Source organism: Notamacropus eugenii, chromosome 3 (assembly GCF_028372415.1).
Source record: "Notamacropus eugenii isolate mMacEug1 chromosome 3, mMacEug1.pri_v2, whole genome shotgun sequence".
NCBI lineage: Eukaryota > Metazoa > Chordata > Mammalia > Diprotodontia > Macropodidae > Notamacropus > Notamacropus eugenii.
The window spans coordinates 185,851,325-185,871,432 of NC_092874.1; the positions used below are offsets into that span (position 1 = coordinate 185,851,325).

The 20,108-nt window shown below is 35.6% G+C and overlaps 1 long non-coding RNA gene and 1 other non-coding gene across 3 annotated transcripts in view; one reads left to right on the forward strand and one right to left on the reverse strand.

The window, feature by feature from the left end:
• The window catches only part of LOC140533619 (uncharacterized), a 144,547-nt gene that overhangs the window by 27,897 nt on the left and 96,542 nt on the right, over positions 1–20,108 (reverse strand). The gene's annotated exons all lie outside the window — the stretch shown is intronic.
• LOC140497972 (U6 spliceosomal RNA) lies at positions 18,107–18,213 on the forward strand. The gene has a single exon (XR_011964967.1). It is a non-coding gene; the product is annotated as a U6 spliceosomal RNA (small nuclear RNA).

The window sequence follows — 20,108 nt, forward strand, 5'->3', positions numbered from 1 at the left end:
GATATAAGAGAAATCAACCTTAAAACACATCTGGATTCTTCTAATCAATCAATGAAATAATCAGTTATGATTTTTTATGACTGATAGTGAAGCATGCTTCCCTCTTTTAGGTAGAGAAGTGGTGGCACCTGCAGACATGGAACAAGGCATATCTTTTCAGACTTTGCCAATGTGTTGCTTTACTTTGGCTTAACTTTTATCCTTTGTTGTATAGGCATATTCCATTGGCAACTGACAAATATATTTTTTTACATTACTGACTAATATGACTCATTTTCTTTTTGATAAAATTAAAAGTTAGAGGGTATAAAAGTTTTTTAATAGTATGGTAGGAAGTAAAGAAGTGAAATCCATTCCCTAAGAACATTATGCCTTATAAATAACTTAAATATTTCACATTCCAGAACCAAATAATATCTGCTGATTTCAAATTAGAAAGTTCAGCACATCCCTATAGAAAACTATAGCTAATAATGTTGTAAAAATAATGTAACAATGGTGTAAAAATAATGCTGACAATCTTCTGAGCATCTTTCAACACAAATGGTCCCACTTGGCAAATTCAGTTTCTTTTCCAGTTTCAGGAGTAGCAGAACAGTAAGAGCTTTTATTTCAGGTTATCAGATTATTTAGAAATTCCCTGTTTTGCTTTTTTAATCTATTGCCTACAGATATTTTTGCTCAGTTCATGAATATGGAGATTAGGTAATACAATAAAATTCAATTTTCTTGTGAAGAATCTGAGAGAAAAAAATTGCCTTCTTCACAGAAAAAACATCACCACCCGATATAGCTACTGATAGACCTATATTAGCTCAGAAAGGCCAGGGTGTCCTTTACCTGAAAGAAGTCCTAGATCTAGATTTATATTGAGTATCATGGCAAATCTGGGAGAAAACTGTTAGATTTAGAAAAAAAACTCGTCTAGTGTGTTCAATATACATCAAGTATTCTCTCACACTCACGCACACACAACACACACAATGCTTAAAACATAAAAAATTCAGGTACAACTTAACAAAAACTTAAATGACATGGTAATCTATAAGTCATATTTTGCTATTCCTGGAACTTGATACTCTAAAAGTTAAAGTATGAGATATTTTAGAGGACTGCTAAAGAGAAATTTTTCCTTTACCTCAGCTCTCCACTACATAAACAACTTCCTCAAGGTCTATGTCTTTTGGAAAGCAAGGCTATAGCTTGGACTCATCACTGCTATGTGCCAGGAACTTTGTAAATATCTCGTTTGAACATCACAACAACCCTGAAGGTAGGTGCTGTCGTTATCCCCATTTTACAGCTGAAGATGTTGAGGCAAAAAGAGGTTAAGGGACTTCCCCGGGTTTTTGTTGTTGTTGTTCAGTTGTGCCCAGTTCTCTGTGATCTGATTTGGGCTTGTTTTTTGTTTTTGTTTTTTTGTTTTTGCAAAGACACAAGTGGTTTACCATTTCCTTCTCCAGCTCAGGAAACTGAGGTAAACAGCCTTGCTCAGGATCACACAGCTATTAAGTGTCTGAAGCCAGATTTGAACTCAGATCTTCCTGACTCCAAGCCAGACACTGTATCCACTGAGCCATGGGTCTTCTGAAGTTAAATAAAGGGCTATGCTGAGGTGATAATGAAGTAGGAAATTGGTCAAGTTATGGACCCCCCACACCACTGGCCTCAATTTTTTCAGTAAAGTATGAGGCCAGGTTCTCTGATGAAAGAGAGAGTAAGTAGGGGATGATGTCAGTGACTTGAAGAGAGCACAGAACAGCTATTGTGGAGAGTATGATCGAAAGTCAATAAAGGAAAGTAAAATGATTTATCTGTAGCAGTCCAGTATTGGGGTCCCACTTCAAAATGTATGACACATTTGTAGTGGTCCCAGTTAGCACAGTTGTATGACTGGCCCCAGTGGTGTTTACACTAATAGCGTTCCAGTAAGATATGGAGAGGGCAAGTGGAGAAAGCAATCCAGAGTTGGTGTTTTTAAAGAGAGCAAGAGATTTAAGAATTGAAAACGTATATTTGTACTCTTTAACTATAAAGCCATTGCTTTGAAGGAAGCACATTTTATTTAATTACATTTATATTAATTCTGTTTGCCTCAGTTTTCTCAGCTGTAAAATGAGCTGGAGAAGGAAATGAAAACCACTCTTGTCTTTACCCCCCAAAAAAACCCTTAAATGAGGTAACCGAGAATTGAACACAACCGAACAGCAAAGAAAATCTGCAGAAATCAATTAACCTCTGTTTACCTCAGTTTCTTCAGCTCTAAAATGGGGATACCTACCTTGCAGGTATGTGATTATCAGATGAGATATTTGTAAAGTTTCTGGCACATAGTAGTCACAAAATAAATGCTTGTTTCCTTCCCCTGCCCCTTCTTTTTTTTCCCAGTTTCAGAAGCTAAGGTGACCCTTCTCTTTATCAATACCCATCACTCTTCTTGGGTATTTGATCCTTTGCCCTTCAGTCTTTCCTGATAGTTTTCCTGTAATTATCCTTTCACTAATTTTTAACCTTCCCTTATCCTCTCTGTCCCTGACACTTAGAAACATGCCCAGACCTCCCCCAACTTTACCTCCCATTCTCTCAGGCTATTAATCTATACAAAGTTCACAACAAAACAAACAAACAAAAAGAAAATCTGTCTGCATGGTTTTCCTCCACTTTCTCAACTCCCAGTCACTCTATTACCACCATTTTATTTAAACAGTTCTCTCTAAGGTCACTTTATCTTTCTTTCTAAATTCAAAGATTTTTTTCTTATTAGCTTTCATCTTTCTTGACTTCTGTAACATTTGGCACTCCTGATCACCTACTCCAGGATACTTTGTCCTTCCTGGATTTTTGTGATATTGCTTTCTCTCAATTCTTTTCCAATAATCTTCTCTCTGTGTCTGTTTGGTTCTCCTTTGAAGGATCATCTTCTTATGCTCCACTCTTAATGCAAGGTTGTATAGCCTAAAGCTCTCTTGCAACTCCTCTCCTCTTAACTCTATATTTTCTCTCCTACTAGTCTCATAGTTTCTATTGGATTTATTATCAACTCTATGGAAATTATGTCAAATCTACATACCCAGACCTCTGTCTCACATAATTTCATTCAGTGGACAGTTCTTGTTGATTCCAACTCTTAGATCTATCTATTGTTCTCTACTTGCATCAAAGTAACTGTGGTCCTGTCTTCCTTTAGCTAGAATCTCCCCTCTTTGATCCATTTTCCACACAGGTACCAAACTAACATTACTAAAGTGCAGATCTAGTGATATTGCTTCCCTGCTGAAGAAACCTTAGTGACCATATTGTAACTATGACTTAAAATGCAAACTCATCCATTTAGCATCTAAAGACTTTCTCAAACATGAACTATGTCTCTAGCCTGATTATTCACCCCTCTCTCACACTTAAGACTCCAGCCAAACTGGTCTAATTGTTCAGTGTGTTTGTATCATAATGGCACATATTCCTTAGGTCTAGATTGTTTTCTCCATTTAACTGCCTTTCCAACACACCTTAACTTCCTTCTAGGCTTACCTCAAGTGAAACCTCCTTCAAGATTCCCTTTACTTCTGTGAAGAATGCTTTATATTTATATACATTTGACTTCTCAATGTGTCCTGCCATTTACTTAATTTTGTGATTTCTTAATGGAATTTCTTCATGTCTTTCTCTTTGATTTTGCTTGTAGAAGTTATTTTTTCAATTGTTTTAAAACTTTCCCAATTGATACATGGCTAAAAGATATAAACAGGCAATTTTTTGAAGAAGAAATCAAAAATATTTAGTCATATAAAAAATGCTTTAAATTATTATTGATTAGACAAATACAAATTAAAACAACCTTTTGAGATATCATTTTACATCTATTAGATTGGCAAAAACGATAGAAGAGAAAGGCAACAAATGCTGGAGGGAATGTGGAAAAATTTGGACATTAATTCATTGTTGGTGGAATTATGCACTGATCCAACCATTTCAGAGGGCAATCTGGTGCTATGCCCAAAGAGTTGTTAAACTGCCTGTACCCTTTGACTTAGCAATATCACTACTTGGTTTATTTCTGAAGATAATTAGAGAAAAAGGAGAAGAACCTATATGTTCTAAAATGTTTATAACAGCTCTCTTTATGGTGGCAAAGAACTAGAAATTACAGGGATTCCTACCAACTGGAGAATGGTTGAACAAATTGTGGCATATGATTGTGATGGAATACCACTGTACTATAAGAAATGATGAGCTCAATAATTTTAGAACAACATGGAAGGACTTGCTTGAAATAATGAAGAACAAAATAAACAGAACCAAGAGAACACTGTATACAGTAACAGCAACATTGTTTTAAGAATGATTTTGAGGGAATAAGTTATTTTGACTATTATAAATACCCAAATTATCTATAAAAGACATATGAAGAAAGACACTACCTGCATCTAGAGAAAGGACTGATAAATAGAAGTATATATAGAACGATTTTGCATATACATGTATACACTAAATGCAGATATATGTGCGTACACACATATGTAGACTCGAGGTAGGGAAGAAAAAATGCTATGTGATAATTTTGCTGTATATTTGAAAGGAATAGCAAGTTGTGCATAGTAGATTCACAGTTTCATATGTAACCACCTTTTTATTGTACTGTGTTATGGAAATTAAAAAGTAAAACTAAAATTAAATTAAAACTAAAACTAAAATTTGAAAAAATGAAGTTCTTTCAGCAAACTACCATACCATCTACAAACAGATGTAAATTTGTCCCTATGCAGACACTTGAGCTTCTAGGTGGTGCAGTGGATAGAGCACTAGTCTTAGAATTGAGACGACTCATCTTTATGAGTTCAAATCTAGCCTCAGAAACTAGCTGTGTGGCCCTGGGCAAATCACTTCTTTGCCTCAGTTTCTTCATCTGTAAAATGAACTACAGAAGAAAATGGCAAACCACTTCAGTACTTTTGCCAAGAAAACCCCAAATGATGTCATGAAGAGTCAGACACGCATGACTAAAAAAAAAAAAAACTGAAGAATGCTAATTTGACAATTTCTTTCTTTTCTTATTACTGTAGCTAGAACTTCAAGTACTACATCAAATGACAGTTGAAACAATTTTCATCCTTGTTTACCCATGTGCACATCTTATTGGGGAAAGTTCTACTGTTTTTCCTCGACAAATTGTGCTTAGTCTTGCTTTGAAATAGATTATTTTGATCATCTTAAAGTCCATTTACTCCTACACTATTTAGCCTTCTAACGTAAATGAATGTTATAGGTTTTTTTTCAAAGGCTCTCTGCCATATTACCATATTAAAGAGTTCATTTTATTATTTTTTTTAATTTTTCCTAATAGTAAGCTAGTTTCAAATTTCTGACATAAATCTAAGTTGAATGTAGCAAATATCTATAACACCCTCTGTGGTATTTATTCCTTAGTTTACCAATACTGATAGTTATATTGTTTTAGTGTCTTATTTCTTTGCATTACCTCTCCATTTGGGGAGTGTCAGGACTATGTTTATTCAGGTACATGGGGAGTGTTCTTTCTCTGTCTTTGAAAACAGTTTGTATGCTTCAAGAGTTGTTTATTCTTTTAATGTCAGAATGATTTCACTTATATAAACCAGATGTGCTTTTCATTTTTTTATTTTGGACCTCATTTATGATTTGTTCAATTTATCTATCCAAAATCAAACTGTTTATAGTCTCTATTTCCTGTTCAAGTGTTTGGAGTATTTATTATTTTTGTATTCACCCATATGAGTTTGCAGTCTTGCTCCAATTACTGCGAATCCTCATCTCATTTTTAATTTTTGCATTATTCTCACTGTATTTCTCCTCTAAACACTGTGCTCACTCAAGTTTCTGTGGTGCTAAAGCTTTAAAGGAAAGAGAAGCACTGAATTCATTCATCATTTATTTCTCTCTTTTGTTAATATGCAATTAGAATAAATTTCCCCTTGAAATTGTTTTAACTTTGTGTCACACATTTTGGTATGTTACGTTACTGTTAAAATTGTCATTGCTCTTATCAAGGATGATAATGACAGCTAGCATTTGAATGGATCTGTAAGCCTCCCAAAGCTTAATATGTTATCTCATTTGGTAAGTATTGATATGTTTTGCTTATTATTTATATTATTTGTATCTGTTCTACTCTTTATTTGAAATTAAATTATTTAATCTCCATTTCCATTTAAATCTTTTATGCATATTTCCTGATTCTATGATGTAGTCTATAAAAACTATTTTATGTTTCTATATGTTTTCATGTGTTTATGAGATCTTCATGCTCAGGCACATAGTTAATTTTTGTTACAATGCAGAAAAGATCTAACTAGTATTAAACCTAATAGAAATACCATGCTGCATGATTTTTATATGTCATAATCCTGTTTATACATTCTAATGTTATGCTAGATTTTTAAATGGATGCCTGATATAGCATTGTGACCCAAAAGCCCTTAAAAGCTTTTAGAGTGAAGACTTTCCCATGGAAGGGAAAAGCATGAATATCACCTAAATATCCCCTATCTGATGTGTGTTTGGAAAGGGAGTAAATAAGACAGATCTTCCCTGGAAATCTTGATTTTCTCATTAGCAAAGGATAAAGCTGACAGAAAATTTGACTTCTAGTCCTAGAAATTAGTAAAGAGTTATTAAATGACAGTTAGAACTAACCAGGAGAGAAGATACTTGAAAATGAAGAAATGGAGATTTTACTCCAAGCTATGGCACTAACTAATTATGTGACTTACGACAAATCATTTGTTTTCCATTTGAACAACTAAAATAATACTTTAAATCAAATTATGGAGTGGTAGAGCCAATAAAAAGTGGGGGTAAGATTTTTTCCTGGTCTAAGGAAATTTAAGAGCTAAGCAAGAGAAGTCTATAACCCAAGGGTAGAAGTCTATCTCAATTGCTGTGACATTAGCTACTGTGGTAGCAGCTCCATGAACTCTCAGCCCAGAAACAGGGTCAGGGACAGACAGCTACTTAGAAAGAGACTCCAGAGGACCTTTGCTGCCACTGGGTACATCTGGGGTCAGTCACAGGGAAGGAGGGCCCTGGTCACAGTACTAAGGCCCAAAGAAGCATGTATGAGCAGAAGCAGCTGCAGGGGCTGGGAGTAAAGACCAGAGTTCAGACCAGAACAGCAGTGACCACATCTCTGCCAGGATAACACCACCTTGAAAACACCAAAAATTTGAAGAATCTCCAGAACAAGCTCTGAAAAGAGCAGCACAAAAACATTTGGGATGGTAAGTCTTCATCCTGAGGTGAGTGGAGCCCAACTTGAGCACAAAGTTCAGAGTCAAGAAATGGGCTGAAAAAAATGAGAAAACAACAAAAGAATTTCACTATGAAAAGCTGCAACAGTTTCGGGGAAGACCAAGACACAAACTCAGAACACAATAACAAAGTAAAAATAGCTACGAAGAAAACCTCAAAGAAAAATAATAATTGAACCTAACCCAAAAGAATTCCTGGAACTGTTAAAGAAAGAGATAAAACTAATAGAGAAAAAATATGAGTGATACAAGAAAATTACGAAAAGAGAATTAAGCTTTGGCAAAAGAAGCACAAAAAATACTGAAGAAAATAATGCCTTAAAAAAAGAATTAGCAAAATGAAGAAAAGAACTGCCAAAAAAGCATAATAGGTCAAATGAGAAAACAGGTTCAAAAGCATACTAAGGAAAATCATTCCTGAAAAATGAGAATTGAGGAAATGGAAGCTAATGACTCTATGAAACATCAAGAAACAATAAAAGTCAAAAGAAAAAGAAAATAGAAAAAAAATGTGAAATATCTCATTTAAAAACTGACCTGGAAAATAGATCAAGGAGAAATCATATAAGAATTATGGGACATGACAAATTCTAGAGCAACAGAAACCACAAAACAACAGGGTTAAAGAGATTTTCAGCCCAAGGCAATGTGGAAGGCTAACAGGAAAGGTCTATCATGCCAGGCTCAGAGTGAAGCACAGTCCACCTTGGCCATGCAGTGCTGCAGGGACAGGACTGGAAACAGGCTTCAGGGTGGAATCCTGGGTAGCAGCTGTGGTTCTGAGATTTCTCAACCCACAAATGACAAAGATAACTTCAAATGTCTGTGAGAACACTCTTTCACTTGGATGAGAAGGGAGCAGGGTCCAACCCTAGCCTTGGGCCCAGGGCAGTGGAAGTCATTGCGGCACAGTCCATTTTTGGAGCATTCTGCTTAATGACTCTGAGGGAACTGAGCCAATGATCTGAATCTCACCATTGAGTGGCAATCCTGGGGTGAGGAGGAGCGCTGACTGGTGGAGCTCTGGAGAGGGAATTCTACTCACAGATCTTGGGAAGAAAAGCTGGTGATTGCTCCCAGACCAGAGTACAGGCCAGGAGAGAAGTAAACTCTCCCTTGATTATGCCACCTTGAAGGAGCTGAGAACTTAGAGGAGCTCAGAGTATACTCTCTACTTGATAAAGGACGCAAAAGTCAAACAACTGGCTGGGAAAATGCCCTAAAAAGGGAAAAAAATAAGACTATAGAAGGTTACTTTCTTGGTGAACAGGTATTTTCTTCCATCCTTTCAGATGAGGAGGAACAACTTAGGTCTTCAGAGGAAGACCTAAAAGTCAAGGTTTCTGCATGCAAAACCTCCAAAATAAATATGCAATGGTCTCAGGTCATGAAGAGCTCAAAAAGGATTTTGAAAATCAAGTAAGAGAGATGGAGAAAAAATTGGGAAGAGAAATGAGAGCAATGTAAGAAAATCATGAAAAGCCAGTCAACAGCATGCTAAAGGAGACACAAAGAAATGCTGAAGAAAATAGCACCTTTAAAAACAGACTAACTGAAATAGCAAAACTGGTCCAAAAAGCCAATGAGGAGAAGAATGCTTTAAAAAGCAGAATTAGCCAAATGGAAAAGGAGAAAGCAAGAAATTGCAAAACAAAACCAAAAGAATGAAAAAGTAGAAGACAATGTGAAATATCTCATTGGAAAAAGAACTGACTTGGAAAATAGATTCAGGAGGGACAATTTAAAAATTATGGGACTACCTGAAAGCCATGATCAAAAAAAGAACCTAGTCATTATCTTTCATGAAATTATCAAGGAAAACTGCCCTGATATTCTAGAAGGTAAAATAAATATTGAAAGAATTCACTGACCACCTCCTGAAAGAGATCCAAAATGAAAAACTCCTAGGAATATTGTACCCAGATTTCAGAGTTCCCAGGTCAAGGAGAAAATATAGCAAACAACCAGAAAGAAACAATTCGAGTGTCGTGGAAATGCAATCAGGATAACACAAGATCTAGCAGCTTCTACAGTAAGGGACTGAAGAGCTTGGAATAGGATATTCCAGAAGTCAAAGGAACTAGGATTAAAACCAAGAATCACCTACCCAGCAAAGCTGAGTATTATACTTCAGGGGGAAAATGGTCATTCAATGAAATAGGGAACTTTCAAGCATTCTTGATGAAAAGACCAGAAATGAATACAAAATTTGTTTATCAAACACAAGAATCAAGAGAAGCATGAAAAGGTAAACAGAATAGAGAAATCACAAGGGATTTTCTAAAGTTGAACCGTTTACATTCCTACATGGAAAGATAATATTTGTAACTCTTGAGACTTTTCTCAAGATTTGGGTAGTTAGAGGGATTATACACACACACACACACACACACACACACACACACACACACACATACACACATGTATATACATAGAGAGAGAGAAAGAGAGAGAGAGAGTGCACAGGGTGAGTTGAATAGGAAGGGATGATATCAAAAAAATAAAATTAAGGGATGAGAGGGGAATATATTGGGAGGAGAAAGAGAGAAGTGGATTGGGGCAAATTTCTCTCATAAAAAAGGCAAGAAAAAACTTTTTCAATGGTGGAGAAAAGGGAGGAGGTGAGAGGGAAAAAGTGAAACTTACTCTCATCACATGGCTTAAGAAGGTAATAACATGCTCACTCATTTTGGTATGAAAATGTATCTTACACTACAGGAAAGTAGGGGAGAAGGGGATAAGTGGGGTGGGGATGATAGAAGGGAGAGCAAATGGGAGGAGGGAGTAATTAGAAATACTTTAAAGGAGGGATAAGGTCAAAAGAGAGAATAGAATAAATGGGAGGCAGGATAGGATGGAGGGACATATAGTTAGTCTTACACAACAGGACTATTATGGAAGTCTTTTCCAAAACTACACATATATAGCCTATATTGAATTGCTTGCCTCCTCAGTGGGGATGGGTGGGGAAGGAGGAAGGGAGATAAGTTGGAACTCAAAGTTTTAGGAACAAATGTTGAGAAGTGTTTTTGCATACAACTGGGAAATAAGAAATACAGGTAATAGGGTACAGAAATCAATCTTGCCCTACAAGAAAAGAGAGAAGATGGGGATAAGGGAAGTGAGGGGTGTGATAGAAGGGAGGACATATTGAGGGAAGGGGTAATCAAAATAAAGGCATTATGGGGTGGGGAGAGGGAAGAGATGGGGAGAAAATTTAGAACTCAAAACTTTGTGGAAATGAATGTTGAAAAGTAAAAATAAATAAACATTTTTAAAATTTAAAAAAAATTAAAAAGATAAACCACTTAATTTTTCTCATTCTAAGTTTTTTGTAATCTGTGAATTGAGATACTTGCCCTAAATGATCTTTAAGAATTCTTATAATTCTTTTGTTTCTATTCATTTTCTATTTCTATTCATATTCTATTTCTCTTGTTCTTTCATGTTTCACAGCACTGGATTCAGCTTAATTCACTCCCCACACCAACTTGCTCCTATATTTAGACCTCATTCTAAAATAGTCTTTAAATGTCAGCCTCAATTTTTAGTCGGCAAATTTTCTATGCTTATCTTGTTTCTTTGCCTTCATATATTTTATCAACCTAGCCACACCTCTTAAGATGCTTTTCTTGTGTTTCTAATAGTGACTTATGTTTGACTTCATATCATCTTAGCTTTTCCTTCCTTATGCAAACTTTCCTATTTTTTTCCAAATATTTTACATTTTGTATTCTACAAAAATCCTCTTCTGGTATATCACAACAGTAAAAAATTGAATCTAAGTTTTTAAAGATTATGCCAGTGTGAGCAAGTTTCTGAAATATTCTAACTAGATGAAAAGATTTTTTAGCAAGGTCCCAGAAAAGAATTCTTCCTGTTCTTTGAGGACCAGTCTATCAAATTACAGAGTTGCAACTCTGATGGAGTCTTTGGTCATGGTTACTCATGAAAGAATGAAAAATACAAAATAGCCTTGTCACATACAATCTCTTTATACTTCCTCAGTGGTGATGGAAAAAGAAAGGGGTAACATTTTGGTTGTCTATAAAAGTTCATTGAACTTTTTAACACATTTGTCCAAAGGAAAAACAAATTTGGACCTAAACAACATTGATATTGCTAACCTCACTATGTGTAAAATCAGAAGACATGAAAGAGCTGCAGGTAAATGGAAAGATGGCTAGAGTTTGACTCAAAGCAGTGAAATGAAAGAGATGGTTTCATTGTGTGATTAAAGAAAAAAATGTATTTATGATAATGATTTGTCAATCTGTATCTCTGCCTCACCTAGAGATGGTGAAATCCTTGAATCACCATCACTCATAACTATTCAACCTACATCATCCAAACTCTGAATGAAATTCCTCTCTCAGACCATATAGCCTTATACTTTCATCTCTCTGCCTCACTCTTCCTAAACTGACTTTTTTACCTTTGTTGTGACTATAGTCACTCCATCTCTCCTTGGTTTCCTGCTTCTTTTAGCCTTCCTCTGCCTTCACTTCTTTGCCACCTTATCATGTCTTGTCAAATACCCACTGTGAATTATTTCTACCATCCACTTTTTCTGTTCTTAATTTAATGAGAGAGGCCACTGGGTGGCACATTGGATTGAGTGCTGGTCTTGGAGTGAGGAAGACCTGAGTTCAAAAGTCTTCCACACTTAACTAGCTGTGTAACCCTTGACAAGTCACTTAACCTCTCCATTCCTCAGTTTCCTCACCTCTAAAATGGGACTGACAATTGTATTTAATTCCCAAGATTGTTGCAAAGATAAAGTGAGATATTTATAAAGAACTTGCAAATCTTAAAACACTATACAAATATAAACCATTATTATTAATATATATTGAATACTAATGGAGGAAGTTATACAACTGTACTAACTGACTCCTGGGCCAGCTCTGCGTCATACTGCTTCTAAGTAGAGATTGGATATCAAACATTTGTAGTTACCATGTCATGCTAGTTTCCCTTTTCTCAAAGAGCTTCAAGCAGTTCCCTATCACCTCCTGGAAAGATACAAAATCCTGTCAGCTTTTTAAAGGTCTTTACAATCTGGCACCAGTCTACCTTTCTACACTGATTTCACATTACTCCCCCTAATACACTCAACATTCCAGTCAAAGTGGCTTACTTGTTATTCCCTGTATATGACCTTCCAACCTCTCCCTCTCTGCCTCTGTACAGGCTGTCCCCTGTGCCTGGAATATTCTCCCTTCAATCAACAAGTGTTTATGAAATATGTGCCAGGCACTGGGCAATTAGCTAGGAATACAAGTTCAAAGAATAAAACAATCCCTGCTTACAATAAGGCTCTTGTTTCAGGGAGAAACTTGAAGTGATTAAAATTTCCTAAAGGTAATTCAGCAGACCCTCCTCCTCCTCTTCAGTTTTGATAAGATCTCATTGTTCATTTGCAGTGTCTGTCCAAGGTAGCACTCTGATGGATGATTTCTGTAGACTATACAATCAACTTAACTTTTCGTGTGTAGATAATCAGGCAAAAATCTTTTAAAAGGTTATGGATCTCACTTTGAAGGCTCTGAAATTAAGGAATCAGACAATAATTCACAAACAGCATCCAGAAGACCTCATCACCTGAAAATAATAACAATATTTTCCCCATTATGTAAGTAAGGACACTGAGACACTGAAAGGTTAAGCAACTTGCCCATAGGCATCCATCTAGTAGATAGATAACTAAGCCAAGGATTGACTCTGACTCCATTATTCTCTTCATTACAACACCAAATTGAAAGAAAGAGTAAAGATAAGAAAAAGTTACTTCATGCAGCTACAAAAGCTCTGACTTGACCTACATTAGATTCTGTCAATTCTGGGAAATGGGAAATGCATTTTTAAAAATAAGACATGGAATCATTATTTCTTAGAGAAGTACAAGGTAAAATCACCTTAAAAGAGGTCAAAAGAGCTTAGAAACCACCTCTGACAGCCAATATTTTATGTCCTTGTCAAGTGGAGAGAGGTAGCAACCAAAGGCAACACTGGTTTGGAGTATAAGTTCATGTGCAAAACATCAAGGAAGAAGATGGCTGAAGATAACATGTGTTACAGCCTCATAAGAAAGGGAAAAATGAGCCAGGAAAAAACTTGAAATGTGACTTCATTAAATCAGATCATGCCAAGAACAATTATAGATGGAACTTAAAGGAAAACAATAATGCTTTAATGCTGATGCTTCAGTGGATTTACTGACTTGGAATTCATTTGTATATCAGCTGTATTCAAATTGACCATCAACTTGTTAAAGGCTAAAATTCAAAATGCCACTCAATGCATTGAAGATACAAAGGAAGAAGTGAGAAAATTCCTGTCTTAAAAGAATTCAAATTCTACTGAAAGGATACAACATATTTAGCAATGAATATGTGTGTCAATAAGTGAGTACGTGTATATGTCTGTTTGTTTCCCTGTGCATATGTGTATGAAAGACAGTATAGGGTGCAATGAATAGTATGTAAATAGATCTAACCTCATTCTCAGGAAGATCTGTGTCTATGTCTTGCCAATGATAAAAACCAGTTACGTGAACCTTACTCACTTTACTTCTCCATCTAGGACAGTACTGTCAAACTAAAATAGAAATAAACCTCACTAAACCATAAAGATCCCTGTGAGGCTACATATTGACTTAGAAAACCACATATTCATTCAAGTTTTAGTACTTATTTATTATTTGCTGTTATCATTTTCCATTGTGTTTTTATTTATTTTTGTTACATATTTCTCAATTACATTTCAATGTGGTTTTGGATTGTACTCTGGAGTATTGCAGAATTCTGTGGTATGTTAGATACCTCTGCTCTACAAAATCCTTTGTCATTTAGTTTCAGAGAAATTATATTAGTAAAGGAAGTTTCTCACTGGTAACTAATTCCCTACTCATGAAATCACAAGTCTAGTTGTTACTCATATAAGCTAAACCTTGGAAAAAGCTAGAAGCTCTAAGAGATAAAAGTAGGCAGGAAGAGTATTTCATGCATGGAGGACAGCCAGCACAAAGGCATGGGCCTTTTGTGTGGCATGTGTAATGTTATGTATGGTGAACAGAAAATAGGACAATTTGACTGGAATGTAGCTTAAGTGAGGGAGAATAATAATCAGTCAGGAAAAATACACTGAAGTCAGACTGGGAAAGGTTTTCAATGTCATGGCAATGACATTTCTCCTAAAGACAATAGGGTGGCATTAAAGATTCTTAAGTAGGATAGTGACGTTATCAGAGCTGGACTGTAGGAATATCAACTATATAGCTTGTGGAGGATGAGTTGGAAAGGTAGAGACTGGCTACAATGGGACTAATAGGGATGTTTTTGCAATAATCCAATACAGGTGATGAGAAGAGCCTATATCATAGGACCAATGAAGAATCTCTTAGAAGAGATTTAAAAGGCATCGTTGGAGAGATGTGTTCTTGAAGAACCATACAGTTCCCAGAGAAAAGGTTGGACCAGTCAAGTAGAGAAAGCAGTCTGTGACTTCGCTAGTATCCATGTAATATTTAGAAACCTCCAGGAGGTTTCTAACCATAATATAACCATAACAAGTTAACCATAACCATAACAAGTTTAATTTCATATATATTGATTTTATTAGGCCTGTGGGAGATGTACAGAGGAAAGTTAGAAATGTGAAAGCTGGCTGATGCAAATTTGGATAATAATAATAAAAATGAAAATTAATGAGATCATCAAAAGAAAGACTGTAGGAAGAGTAGACTTGGAAGAAAGCCCTGGGTTACACCAAACTTTAAGAGAACAATGAATACTGCCATCACTTCCTCTTTTTTCCATTTCTTCTTAGCTCTCTACATTCTAGCTTACATTTATCATTCAAATTATACTACTCTCTCTAGAGTTACTACTGATCTCTTAATTACCAATACTTTTCATTAAAAAGAGGCATCTACTGATTGGTTAGAAGATTACCAAATCTCATGGTCTTTTCTCACTTCTCATCCTTCTTAACCTCTCTGCAGTCTTTGACACCCTCTTGATCATTTATCCTTGATATTCTCTTCTATTTAGGTTTCTGTGACATTACTCTCTCCTATGTTCCTACTTATCTGACTGATCTTTCTCAGTTACCTTTACAAGACTTTCATCTTGCATCCCAACTGCCTATTAGACATCTCAAACTCCAAAAATGAATTTATTCTATTTCCCCTCAAATCTCCCTCTTCTGAACTTCCTTATTTATCTTGAGAGTACCACTATTCTCATGTCGATGGTGCAGTATGACTGGTGGAGGATCTCTGTTTTCTTGGTGTTGATTGTCAGGTCAAAATTAGCACAGGCAGCAGAGAATTTATCCATACTCTGCTGCATCTTGGTCTCAGAGGTTGTGTTGAGTGCAAAATCATCTGCAAACAAAAAGTTGCACACCAGCTCCCCTTCTACTTCAGCCTTGGTTGGTAGTTTTTTCAAGTTAAGTAATTTACCATCAGTGTGGAAGCTGAACTTGATGCTGTTTTTATCCTGGTTGAAGGAATCTGACATCACAGAAAATAGTATGCTGAAGTAATAGTATGCTGGGAGTAAACACACAACTGTTTCACTTCGTTGCTATCTAGGAAAGAATGACAGCATCATCATTCATCCAGAACCCATGCAAACATGCCATCACGGAAACACTGGTCACAGTAAATGGAGAAATTTTGAATGCTGCAAGTAAGTTCACTTACCTAGGCAGTACACTCTCCAGGGCTGTCCACATAGATAAGATTGAAGTATATATTGCCAGAGCTATCTCAGTGTTTGGGAGGCTTTGAAAGGGTGTGGGAAAGAAGAGGTATCAAGTTGCATACCAAACTGGAGCTTTACAAAGCTAGAGTGCTAAACTGTACTGTTGTATGACTGTGAAACCTGGAGAGTCAATCAGAACCATGCCAGAAAACTGAACCACTTCCACTTGAATTGTCTCAGGAAGATCCTGAAGATCACCTGATAAGATAAGGTTCAGGTCTCTGAGATCCTCTCTAGAGCTGAACTTCCAAGCATTCAAACTGTGGACTGGTCACGTAGCCTGAATGCCAAATGCATGTTTACCCAAAAGACTATTTTACAGAGAAATCACTCAGTGTAAGAGTTCACAGGGTGGTCAAAAGAGTAGGATCTTTGTTTAATCATGGCTTTCAGTTAGTCTAATAATTCTTAAATTATCTCTCCTCAATCTATTTTCCATGTCAAGTGTTTTTCCAAAGAGATATTTCACATTTTCCTCTATTTTTTTATTCTTTTGATTTTGTTTTATTGCTTCTTAATATTTCATGGAGTTATGAGTTTCAACTTGCCCAATTCTAATTTTTAAGGAATTATTTTCTTCATTAAGTTTTTGTACCTTCTTTTCCATATGATCAACTTTACTTTTTAAGGAGTTTTTTCTTCAGTGAATTTTTGTACATCTTTTTCCATTTGGCCAATTCTACTTTTAAGGACTTCTCTTCGCTGGTTTTTCATGCTTCTTTTACTATTTGTCCTGTTCTGTTTCTTAAGGTGTTATTTTCTTCATTATTTTTTGTGCATTCCTTACCAAACTGTTGACTCTTTTCTTCATGATCTTCTCGTAGCACTCTCATTTCTTTTCCCAATTTTTCCTATACCTCTCTAATTTGATTTTTAAAAATTTTTTGAGCTCTTCCAAGAATTCTTTTTGGCTTAAAACCAATTTAAATTTTTCTTTGAGGCTTTAGATGTAGGAGACCTTTGTCTTCTTCTGAGTTTGTGTTTGGATATTCCTTGTCATCATAGTAACTTTCTATAATTACAGTTTTTTGTTGTTTGGTCATTTTCCAAGTCAATTTCTTGACTTTTAGCTTTGTATTAAAGTTTCATTCTGCTACTGGACTGGAGATGGAACTGTCCCAAGCTTCAGGAGTTTTTGTGTCACTGTTTTCAGAGCTAGGTCTGGGGATCTGTCAGCTTTCAGTTCTTCCAAGATGGTGTCATCTAAAGAGAAATATGTTTTCCACTCTCTTGGTCTATGCTCTGAACTGTGAGCAACCACAAACATTATTTTCTGCCCTAGATCTGTGACCAGGGTCCCTACCTCCCTGAAGCTGTAAATTCTGCTGTGCTAGTATTCCTCCTTTCCCTGGGACTATGACCCTGATCCATATATGGCTAATGCAACAGAGTCCTACACCTAGTGCTGAACTCCTAAAATCACCCCTAAAATCATCTGAACAATTATTCAACCCTCTTACCATCTGTAGACTGAGAGCCCTGGCCAAAGCTGTTTCTGCTGCTAATTCAGTCACCCTCCCAAGGCCTGCTGCTGATTTGCTCAGGTTCAACCTGTGGAGACTATCTCTTCATAGTCATGAAAAACTGAGTGAGAAGCAAGGAGACTACAAGATTTTACTGCATTTATTATTTGTTGATAAAAATACAGGTAGTTTATAAAGTAGCCTTTTTTTTTTGAGGAGAACCTTTAAGGCTCCAATATTTTTATTAATGAGGAACACCCTTAAAACTATATGATCTTTATTTTGATACTACAGGATTCATTGATGCAATTACCAAGATAACTTTATTCAATAATCTGATTATCACTATGAAGTGAGGCATAAAATAGGAAGAAATATGCTTTCTCTTGCTACATGACCAACATCCTTATATAATTGTTTTATGGAATTCTTTACATTGTTTCTTGGTCATTCTTTATTTTGAACACTACAAGAATGTTGCATTATTCTGCCTACCATGACTCTTTGAATTATATTGAATTTCAAATCTTTGGAACTAAGAGTACTTCACATTATAGCCATATACATATATCAAAAGAGTAGGTCTTTAGTGCTTGCTTTAGCAGCACATATACTAAAATTGGAACAATACAGAGAAGATTATTATGGCCCCTGAACAAGGATGACATGCAAATTCATGAAGCATTTCATATTTAAAAAAAAAAAGAATGAATGAACCTTTAATATTGGCTTTTGTTTTTTTTGAAGAAAGCTGAGATCTTTAAAAGAAATTTGTAGTTTCCAGGGTAGATTCCATCTTTCTTCCCTCTGCCTATTTAACTCTAGATCCATTGAATCATGTTTTATTTTTTTATTACGAACTTGACCAACATCAACAAATGTGATCATGTCCAAAGAAGAACAGAAAAAGAGGATTGCATGTAAAACTGTTTCTCTATGAAGTTTATTGTTTGTTTTTATACATTTAGCTTTTTAATTCTGTTCTTACCTTTGTCTCTTTCTGAATTTTGTTCTGCTCTCTTATTTGTGGAAATCTCTGTCATTATGGCTCTTTCCTCCAATAACTCTCTACATCTCCCCCCAAAACCCTTTCCTTTAATAAATAATTAAAATTAAGCAAAACAAATCCACACTCTGGCTGTGTCTGAAGATGTTTGTCTCATTCTTCACTTCTAGTCCATCACTGTGTTGTCAAGAGGTAAGAACATCATCAGTATTTGGAAGTCATGGTTGGTCATTGTATTGTTCAGAATTCTTAAGTCTTTCAAAGTTGTGTTCTTTTACAATGTTTTAATCATTGCATAAATTATTCTTCTAATTATACTTATTTCACACTTCAAAGTATACTCAGATTTCTTTAAATATCCCTCCAATTTCCTTCTAATGTTCTCATCAAATATGCCTTCAAAGGCTATATATATTATTCTCATAAAGGTAATTAGTTGATATTTATCAATATTTTCCCAGTTACATCTTTGGAGAAATGGAGTTTTAATGCTTTTCCACTCACTGACCATTATCCCATCACTTGAATCCCTTGATAAATATCAAAGTCTTCAATGTCCTCAAAATTGTGTCACCTATAAGCACAGAAAACTATCTCTGTATAATCTTGATTCAGTCCAGTTATTGTTCCATCATTGCTTTTTTTTCCTAGGCTATTTCCACTTTCTCAAGAAACACATTTGGGATTGTAATATTAGAGTCCAAATATGGTGATTATATCAACCTTAAGAGTGAAATTTATTATACAGATATTTGCAAATATTTTTCCCATCCAACAAACAGGATATCTGGTTGATATTTTCCTTCTGATTGCATTCTTAAATGTACTTGGAATGACTTTGCTTAGTTGAGTCTGACCAATCTTCCTTTGAATTTATTTTTCTTTCATTACTTCTCCCTATTTTATGAGGCAGACCACTCAGGACTTCTTTCTTGGCAAAATTTTACAAAGTTCAAATTGTAAACTGGTGATAGAAGGCAAGTTCCTTGTAAGTAAGGACCATTTCTTTTGTGTCTCTATATCCCTATTACATAGCATAATGCCTGGTGTAATAAATGATTACTGTTATTAATAAATATTTACTAAGCATCTACTTTGTATCAGGCAAAGTGGTAAGTACTAAAGATACAAAAAGAGACAAAAGAAAGTCCCTAACCTCAAGGAACTTACAATCTAATGAGAGAGATAACATGCAAATATATAAGAAATAAATAGGAAATAATTAAAAGAGAGAAAGCACTGGAATTAAGAAGGATTAGGGAAGACTTCCTGTACGATGTGGGTTTTTAGTTGGAATCAAAAGAAGCCAGGGAAGTGAGGAGTTGGAGTGGAGAAGGAAGAGTGTTCCAGGCATGGGGGACAGCCAGAGAGAATGCTTGGAGCCAAAGCAGTCTTCTTCATGGAAAAGCCAAGAGGTCAGTGTCACTGGATCAAAGAATACATATTGCAGAGTGAGGTGTAAGAAGACTAGGAAGAGGCTAGGTTATGAAGGGCTTTGAATGCCAAACAAAGAATTTTATATTTGTTTCTGAAGGCAACAGAAAACCAATGGAGTTTGTTGGAACAGGGGAAGGGAGTTTGAAAT